Genomic DNA, 8,638 nt, shown 5'->3' with positions numbered 1-8,638 from the left:
TTACTACTGTTTTTATCATTTTAGGTGAGCGAGCCTAAATCATGATATACGCTATTAGGTAGTCGGACCTAAATAGTGATTTACGTCACTTATGGGTGAACGGACCCAACAGTGATATGACCTCAGTCACAGATCCGGTCGAGTGACAAATACTGTGGGTAATTTGTTGACATAGAAATATTGTAATCTCTCTTAATACTGTGAATTATAACAAATGTGTCGTTTTCATTAAACTGAATGATTCACTCAGTATTTCCCGCTGACAAAACCTTTTTAAAACGCGTTTCAGGCAATTATCGTAGATTGGAGTAAGAATTGGATCTGGCACTGAAAGACTTCAAGAAGTGGCTTATTTTATTAAATCAAATTAAGAAATATTGTTTTATATAATCAAATTTATCTATACTAAAGCTACCATTGTAAAACATGGGTTTCAACCCACCTATTTAATAAATAAAATCTGGTGTTTTTAAACTCTGATATTTTTCCTAACTCACGGTCCTGATGAAAGTTCCGCTGCAATGTTTTTCAAAATAATCACCGGTACCACTGGGCTGCTCACGGCTCCCGATTCCGTCCAGGTGGGGTCTGGGGTCGTGACAGTAAAGGTGGTATTAGAGCCACTGCTTTAAGCCTATGAATGTTGTGATAATAATACTTAAGCTTAAATAAAAGAGTTAGGAGATTGCTATTAACTGGTAGCACATCTGATAACATTTAGACTTGAACATAAGAAAAGATGCCTTAGTATAAGCTAAGCCACTTGTTTAAGCAATTAGGTGTTGTAATAATACCTAAGTTTAAACGGAGAGTTAGGAACTTAATATTATCTGATAGCACTCCGGATGATATTTAGACTTGAATTTAAGAATTTTTCCTTAATATAAGCTTCAAGATAAATTACTTATATAAGTATAATGTAATGGATATTGGTATGTCATAAGAATAGTGATTAGAACATTGCAAGGTACGATAAATAAGCAAATTGCTATTAATCCTTGCTTATTGATATTACTTGGTCTAGAATAAAGATATGTTATAGGAAATACAAATTTCCTTGATTCTGGATAAAAGCCCTAATAAAAGAGGCACTTTTTCTTGAAAAGATACTATTTATGGGAAATAGAAAATTTTCTCCGACAAAACTGGGTATAGAGTAGCAGACTCTCCAGCTTGTCCGAATATATTGAGGTTACCTCTCCGGCGCGAACCGGATAAGACGGGGTAAATAATATGTCAAATCAGTGACAAGATTTCCCTAAATAATATCATGACCTGATATCTGACTTGTTTTTGGAAATATGAATCTATTAAATACATTGACCTTATAGAGTGTATGTATATTACAGTATGTGAAATATATGTATATCTATAAGGAATTCCAAAAGCCAAATAGGAATAAAGCACAAGCATATGTGTCTAAATTTCTTTATCAGGAATCTCTTTTCCGATATCAAACATTATTTCGTTTGATCATTTGTCTCGTAGCTCGTGTGACAAAATAAACAATGGAAACCATTTAAGTTGAAACACCATCCAAAAATATAAGAATTACCAATGCGTTATCATAAACTATTAAACGCAAGTAAAGAAACATGTAAAGTTGTGCTAATGCACAAGAAAACACATGAAACTTAAATTATATGTCCACAGACGTCGAAGTTTATCACACACGACTTCCAAGGCAAGACCTTTGGAAAATATAATTAGGGCACGATGACACCAATACTAATTCCGTCAGTAGAAGAACTACTAATCAAAAAGCAGCACTTTGTCACGTGATCCTATAAACGACATGAATCTTGCGGAGGTACGTTAAAACAAGATTTCACAACCATCGGTGCACAATCTAATCTGAGTCATAATTATTAGCACTGCAAAAGGAATCACATACCTTTGCAAATCCCCTATTTCATTTTATTCGACATTCCCTGGTAATGCCACTTAACAACGGTTATCACACGAAATTCCAGATAAAGTTCTTATATTCCTTTCATTTGCAATTCTGACTTCTACCTATAATAAGTTGACCTTCGTGTTTCTACTTCCCCTAATGGTCATCATACCATGAGAATTCTTTCATAGTAGCAAATATTGATCTATTTCATTTTCTTGGTAAATCCACACGTTACACATACACTGTTTGTTGCGCATGTGGTTCATTTGAGTTATGAAGACCATAGGAGGGCATCATTCCAACTTGTTGTTTTTTATCAAAAGTTCAAATATTATTTCGCTATACTTGATCTTTGCATTGTAAACCGCGTTTTTACAAAGCGATGACTCTTTCATATCGAACCAATGAATTTCTTGAAAAAATCGATTTTCTTTTGAAGGGTATACATGGTTTCTGTTGTGATCATGTCCGAACTTCCTTATTAAAACTCGTTTTATTCAAACCCAGTTAACTTGCTCGCAATACATATTCAATTCAAAGTCCCATATGATATTTTTAAAGCCATCATATTCAAATTCGAAATAATCCCAACAAGCACTTCGATTCTCTTGAACTATAACATGCTTTCTTGGCCTTCGACTTCACTAAATTATTTCTTTCACCTTGTGGTAACGTTCTCACAAAATCTGAAGCTTGCGCTAATCTCGAATTTAATTATTTATTTATTTATATTTGAATCCGCTTTGTTGATTTATTCTATCCAAGCAATCTTAACACAAATCATGTGCTAAGATAATGATACACAAATTTATTTCATATTTCAGTATATCTCTTAATAGTTCTTACAACATCAATCGAACCTTTTGTGATATTTATTGCTTTATCATCATTGATCGAAAAACATTATATAAATTTAAAATATAAATTTTATTGATTATCTATGGAAACTTACACTATAGTATTCCTATATTTAAAAAAAAAAAATTCTTGTTGAAACCATTAGGTGAAGAACTTATATTTTACGTATAAAAAAATATGTTTGAGGTATACTCTTGTTTAAATTTATGTTTAGTTACTTATCATTTATTTTTGGTAGTTAATATTAGTTTTATTATCAATAGTAGTAGTGTTAGTATTATTTTTAAGCACTAGGGTTATTGTCAGGGGCAGATATTGGATAGCGGCCTAGCCTTAGTTAGGCATGGACTGATCAACCAGGCTTAAACAAGGCAGCACTAACCAATATCCAACCTTGATAATAACTATTTAATGTATATAAATTAAGTCATCATACTTATTATTTAAATTTTAATTAAATATAAATATATATATATATATATATATACTTTGTACTGTAAAGAGAACACATATTTTCATAAAACAATACAAGAATTAGAGGGACAAATAAAATTATATAAATAATTATGTATCACATATTTTGTGGTAACTATGTACCATAACAATCTGGCAAGAAAATAACCATATAAGAATAATATAGTAGTCATCAACTACGTTGGGTTAGGAGAACATTGTAATATATAAAGAATAGTCCCCATTTTCACTTATTTACAACATTTGTAAATACATTTCACAACGTTATATGGTTTTAATATAAAAATAAGTAATCACATAGAATCGACCCATTAAGTGTTATATATTTACAAAATACTTTACAAATACTTTTGTACAATAAATACTTTTACCCCTTTTATTTACAACTTTCATTTAACGTTATAAATAATAATGATTTATTTTACAAAATAATAATATCAAAATATTTTGTAATATAATAACTTCATTGCGGTGTTTTGTAATATATATTACATAGTAAATATAAGTTATTTTACATAGTATAGTAAAATACTAAAATAATATTTATTTCAAAGTGGTGACCATTTACATATAGTAAAAATGCGTAACAAATAATATGTATTACATTTGCTTTACAAATATAATATAATGGTTGGTCATGCCAAAACAACTTGTTCTTATTATATTTCGATCTCTGGGACATAGTATAAAAAAAATTATATGGTCACTAATAATGTACTATCACATTGTTTCACAATTAAAACAACTTGGAACTCTAAACAATGATACACTAACTCTATTATCTTTTGGTGTATCTTTGCAATTCACTTATCTCAGCACATTGATTTTCTTATATCATAATATTTGACAACTCATTTTCATGCTTTTATTTCATTTTGAACCTGTTGATTCTAAGTCTTCCTCAGTCGCCAATCAAAGTAAGCCTTCTTTTGACAAAGAATTTTACTAATTCTAAAAGTCCTTCACATTCATTTTAAATATCCATTGACCATATATCTTTTGGCCTGAACCTAGTCAATTTAGAAATTATAGCATTTCATCTCATTCGTTTATCATCAATTTCTTGAACTAATTCAGTTGAACCATTAAATCCTACTTATTGTACAACTTGTATTCACAAAATTTGATATTTAAATTCTGTATCATCTACCTTAAATTTGTTTTTATTGATTAAAATATGACATAAGCCTAAAAGAAATATCATAACCCAAATCTCGAGGACGAGATTTAAAACAAGGTGGGGAGGATGTAACATTCCTATTTTTTTATATATAAGAATTATAGGTAATTAGTAACTAGTTTATTTGTAATATAAATATTCAACCTAAATAGTTTTAAACGCTATTTTATAGTTTGTTGAAATATTAACTTGCCTGTATATGGGTGGCCTTTCTAATAAAATAAAAGTCTATAGAAACTTATATTATTAGACGGGTAGATTACGGATAAGTTAACTATTAGAAATACGAAATACCTGGACTGGCCCAGGAACCGTTTAATATTTAAATTATAAAATATATTGTATTTGAACTTACTCTGTTTTTAATGAAACTTGGTTCCAAATGTAGACAAAAATATTCTGGTTCTAATGACATATTCATTATTTTCTAGAACGTCGTATTTTAAAAGTTATACGCGCCAAATAAGTAAAGCAGTTAAATTAATTATAATATATATAATAATAAAATTATAATTAAAATTCAGAAACTTAACAATTAAGATATTTACGTGGCTTTCAAAATAATATATATCTATATATATTCTAAAGTTTAGTTATATGTTCTATTTTAAAACCAAAATTTATGATTGTTTTAAATGCATCATCCTATAAAAATCCTATTAATTGCATTTAATTTATATTAATAAATAAGAGATAAGATAAAAAATAAAATAAAATAATTATATATCAATAATCATTAAAATTAATATCATCAATAACACATTATACTAAATAATATATTATAGATAAAGGTAGATTAGTTTAAAGTTAACTTTGATCTTAATTTGTTTTAATAATTGGTTTAAAGATAATTATTCCAAACTTATGATTATTCTATAAAATGATCTTTGACAAGGTAACCATAAATTTAAATTTCGAAGTAACTAATATATTAAAAGTAGCTCAAATATAATTCGTAATAAAAACACAACAATATATTTTCAAAGAAAACATATAATAAAAAAAATAGGTAAAGGGATCCAAATGATATCAAATATTAAGAACTTATCCATGATATTAGTATCAGAATTTAATAGATTAAGATAAAATTTAAACCGAAAGATCATAAGTATCATAAAAATATCATTAAATTAAAGTTAAAAAGTAAAGAAAAGAATTATTATTATAATATTAAAATAATAAAAATATATAAAAAACTATATATATTATTAAAATATTAAAATTACTATTTGTACCGATACCAAACAATACCGTACCGGTATTTTCGATACCAGTACCGGTTGACACCAAGCTTATCCCACCCCGTGATACTAAAAAATCATTAAATTAAAGTTAAACAGTAAAAAAAGGAATTATTATTATAATATTAAAATAATAAAAGTATTAAAATAACTATATATATATATATATATATATATTCTAATATATTATTAACAAGATTTTGGCTAAATTAATTAGATTATTATAAATAATAATAATAATTTACAAATAAAACAACACAATTTGCAACAAAGCAATGCATGAAACACCATATTAACATATAGTACATTAATGCTAGAACCTAATCTATACTATATTATAAAGCATTTCATAAGGATACCAACCAAATTTAAGTAATTACAATCTTTTATACTTATGGTACAACAACTTAATGATGTTAGTAAGGGGTGAAATGGTCTTTCTACATGAATATTAAAAAATAAAAAAATAATTAAATGAGAATATAATCACAATTAATTATAATAATACAATAATAAGTTCGGTTCTTAAATGCAATTAATAAACGAAACCTATTGGGATAAACCGCAAAAGCACTCCAAAGGTCCAATTTCAATCAATATGTAATAAATTTGACCGATTAAGGAATCTCCTATCATTGCTATAAATTCACCATTTCACTCAACATCAACTCCTTTGTCTACTATTGTGCGAGTTAGAGTCGAAAAGAAAGAGATAAGAAAGAGATAAGTTGATATGAAATTTATTTATCTTGGTGGAAAGGTGTGTTCTTTTATACCCATTTCAACATTTATTCGAAAAAACTTTGGTTTGTTTCTTAAAATATTCAAATGGGATAACAATTTTCTTTTACATAATCTATGAGTTTATATTGATGTTTTATTATGTTTTTGGTGATTTAGTGATTTTTTTTTCAAATTATGATTTTATATTACATATAAAGTATACACACAGGTTATTGGATACAAAAAGACAGACACTTCATACTTCATCAAGGTACCCTTGCATGACTATAGTATCTGGAACCATTTACCAATGTATTGTTTAATTGTTCATAAATTTATAGTCTTTTTCCTTTTTGCAGCTTCATGTATATGGAGGTGTAAAAGGGTGGGTACGAGAAAAGTTATTCATTTGGAGATAGACATTTATTTGGCCTATTGGTATTTCCTTTTTTAATTTCTACTTTACTATTTTTTTTAAACATATGATGCTTTTGTGTGATTTAATTGATACTATATATAGGCAATATAGATGCAGAGGAAATATTTGAGGAGGTATTGTTTGACAGGATTGGGCAGCAAACTTTAAGGGCTCGGATGTTTTCAACCCGCGCAAAAGATTTAAATTGATTGCGTTTATCTATACTATCGTATAAAGCATTTCACAAGGGTTCCAACCAAATTTAAATAATTGCAACATATTATGCTTATAGTACAACAACTCAATGAAGTTAGTAAAGGGAATTAGTCTTTCTACATGAGTATAAATTGATAAATACAATTAAATTGATAACTTTATAAATTAAGTATTGTTAAATACTTGATAAAGAATTAAATCATTTGACTTAGTTGAACATCATCACCTTCCTCATATTTACATTGCTTTTCCATTTCAAGTTCTCCGTAACCGATTACTTGATTGAATTTTATAATTAAGTCATTATTATTTGGTTTAGTAATTGCTAAACATCATACAAATAAGGTTACAACCTTTTTTGCAATTTTATCAGATAGTTGATGAACATCATATGAAATAAAAATAAAAATAATAATAATAATAATAATAATAATTAAATATAAAAAAACTTAATCAACGTTATTATGAATTTAATTATAACTATAAATGGTTTTAAAACTTAAAAGATGCTAACCAATTAGAAACGAAAATTACTAAAAGGTAATTTCATGGGGTATTATTATCTATAATACCTAATAATTGCAACAATAATGATTAAATAATGAACTTAATTACAGATGGTTTAAAACTCAAAAGAATGCTCTTTGCATCTTACCTCAAGTCTCATGGAATAAGGTTCAAATGATAACCATTGCATAATTAGGAACCACTTTTTAGCCCTTGGATCGTATTTTGATGGTTGAGACCTTTAAGTGCAATATCTATATCTCTAAGATGAAGATAATGTATGGTAATGAAGATTTGGAGCAGCAAGAGGTAAAAACAGCCCGAATTTTTCCTTTTATAAATTCGATTCGATTCGTGAGTGTTAGTGTGTGTGTGTTTATATTGATTAGGGTTTCATCAAATGCAATGTGAGGGTTTCCAATCGGTGTTTATACAAATAATATAGAACCCAATTTTTATGTATGTGTATGTAGTGTGTAGTATGGGGTCTTGTTTACCTCATTCAAGGAATAACAATGAAAGACAGGGGTCATTGATTTCGAAAAACTCCGCCCCTTTGTTCGCCTTCTTCCTGATTTTAAGTTACGGTGAGTCAATTTCCTTTTTTCTGATTCTAATCGATTAAGAACTATACGTGATTAACCAACGAATTGTGGTAGATTTTATGTTTCTATTGCAGTATTTGGATTGAATTGACTGTTGCAATTTAATAATCGTCAGTTATAGTTCGTTTTTTGAATATAGAGAAACACTGACTTATTTAAGGTGCTTGATTTGGGTGAATAGTAGCAATATAAACTGCTATTGTAATTTGGTGTGATATTCAATTCAATATCTGCAACCTAATCAAATTGTTCCCTAAACATAGAGTAAATGTGTTCACCGGCAAGGTAATAATATGTACTAATTTTCAATTATAAGAGACTTCTAATAAGGAAATATAGCTATTAGGTTATGTCAAGGTAAGCATAGTTTATAAAGAATATGTTGCAGAATAAAGTTAATACAACATTTTAGTAATAAATAATAAACTGCTTTCTTATCTATAAAAGGGAACAAAACCTGCAATTTGACTTTTAGATGTCAAAACTGAATTTATATGTATATGTGTATGTAGTATAATA

The 8,638-nt window shown here is 27.7% G+C and overlaps 1 long non-coding RNA gene across 1 annotated transcript; it reads left to right on the top strand.

Annotated features, from left to right (window-relative positions):
- The first annotated feature begins 6,732 nt into the window (after positions 1–6,732).
- On the top strand, positions 6,733–7,128 carry LOC110917315. Its single transcript, XR_002580472.2, has 2 exons — positions 6,733–6,811; positions 6,894–7,128. It is a non-coding gene; the product is annotated as an uncharacterized LOC110917315 (long non-coding RNA).
- Positions 7,129–8,638: the final 1,510 nt, after the last annotated feature.

This window comes from Helianthus annuus, chromosome 16, assembly GCF_002127325.2.
Source record: "Helianthus annuus cultivar XRQ/B chromosome 16, HanXRQr2.0-SUNRISE, whole genome shotgun sequence".
Classification (NCBI taxonomy): Eukaryota; Viridiplantae; Streptophyta; class Magnoliopsida; order Asterales; family Asteraceae; genus Helianthus; species Helianthus annuus.
Note: the sequence above shows the minus strand (reverse complement) of the source record. Positions and strands in the feature narration are given on the sequence as shown.